The following is a 2,217-nucleotide window of genomic DNA, read 5'->3' on the forward strand; positions in this document are numbered from 1 at the left end:
CTTTGGATTTGGCTAGGTTAATTTGTAATTCAATTTCTTCAACCTTGGAAATAGCCTGGCAGGTGAGATTTTTTAGCACATTCTACATCTTTACCCAAAATGACGATGTCAGCAGCGAATGCCATTATATTTATATTTGGGAGATCAGGCATTAAAGAATACCCAAACTCTTCTAAATTCTCATTACATGACAAATCTGTCAATATATGATCTGTAGATACATTATACAATGAAGGAGAGAGATTTTATTTAAAATTAGCATATCCTTAATTAAGGCCTTCGTAAAGAAGTCCAGTTAAAATAAAGTATATAGTCTATGTACTTTTAACTTTTATTGAACTGTTTCGGACTACAGGGAAAACTCAGAAAATAACAATATTATACTTACGGTGCTGCAAAATCGAAGAATAGGTCTGCGCTTGAAATATGTTTTGTGTGATCAGAATTCTGCGCTCTCTTAAATTAAATGATAATGTTGACAATTTAGTATATAGTTTCCTAAAATAGGCAACTGAACATTTGTTTTGTTTCTGAGGAGGACCCGAAGCTTTACACCGCAGCTTGAGTCTTATTGTAGGATGATTATTGAAGTGATTCATTTCCTGGTGCCATTTTATCGATTCAGGTATGACTGAGTCTCTCTGTTATTATTCCGCAGCCTCCTCAGATCAATGGCATCTGTACGCAAATCACGTACTACATCCTACGAGTATATTGACTTGAAGACCGCAACAACGTAGTATCGCGATTCGATGATGCCATCTGTCCGAGGGAGCTACACAGACTGGTGGTTCCCTAGTCTGTGAAAGCCCCTACGGCTTCTTGGAATCTATGCAACTCCCTCAGAAAGATGACATCTGTAGGTGAATCACGACAGAACTTTCGCTGGATCTTCTGATCGACCTGAAGTTATTCAATATGAGAGATGAAGTTGGAAATAATGGAAACGATATGAGTCCGAAATCCAACACCGAAAGTTACCCTTTTAATTATGCTTCAAGTTCAGGAAGGGGAAAACCTCGGAAAAACCACAATCAGGTAATTTGTTCCAACCGGGATTTGAACCCACGCCCACTCGTTTACGGTTAGGCATGCTAACCGTTGTTTCACAGCGGTGGAGGTATTAACGTTTCATTTAAAATGTTTTTCTTTCTCGGAACGCAAACAAAAACTTTTCTGATTGAAATGTTTCAAAGATTAACCCGCTGAAATTGGTTGCATTACTTACAGTTTATCTTGTAGATATGCAGCCAATAGAAATCAGGATGGATATCTACCTATACTCTTGAAAGTATACAGAGTAAATATTTTAGGACAAATCTTCAGGAACGTCACTTTCAGCTGATCACTATATAATATTCCACAATTACATACTGTAATTATTACACAAACTCAATGAGCATTACGACAATATTATCAGTGAAGAACAAAATGGTTTTCGTCGAGGAAGATCTTGTCGTTATGGATATTTTGCATTGAAATTACTGTTTGAGAAACATAGAGAATTTAATCTAGAGACGCATATTGCATTCATTGGCTTTAAAAAGGCTTTTGATAAAGTTAATCGAAATAAATTACTTCAGATTTTGGCAGTTGATAAAGTACCTCAACAGATTATACAAAATATTTACAACAGATATAAAACAACCATCATAGCAATTCGAAGCAACAATAGACTTTCAAAATTGCGACCCATTTATAGTGGAGTAGACAAGGCTGTGGCCTTTCAGCACTTCTTTTCATTATATATATATATATATATATATATATATATATATATATAAACACAATCATTCAAAATTGGCGACAGACACGCCATGGATTTATTCCAATTAATCGAAATTTGCAGCTTGATGCTTTACTTTTCGCTGATGATCTAGTTCTCATAGCATCAACTGAAGATGTTTTACAATATTCAGTACACAATTTAAATATTGTCAGTGAAAAATATAACATGGAAATTAATATTGAAAAAACGAAAATCATGTCATTTTGTGGGAAATTCCCTGTACCAAGTAAAATCTGTTTGAATTATAAAATAATAGAACAAGTAAATTACTTTCACTTACCTTGGCTATACACTATCACCTTATGATGAAGTAGATATTGCTGAAAAAATATGTAAATATAATAAAACAATGGGGATAATTAATAAAATCATGAAACCTTCACTAGTACAACGACACACAAGAATAGGCTTGTATGAAACCTTAGCAC

This window comes from Periplaneta americana, chromosome 3 (assembly GCF_040183065.1).
Source record: "Periplaneta americana isolate PAMFEO1 chromosome 3, P.americana_PAMFEO1_priV1, whole genome shotgun sequence".
In the NCBI taxonomy this organism is placed as follows: domain Eukaryota; kingdom Metazoa; phylum Arthropoda; class Insecta; order Blattodea; family Blattidae; genus Periplaneta; species Periplaneta americana.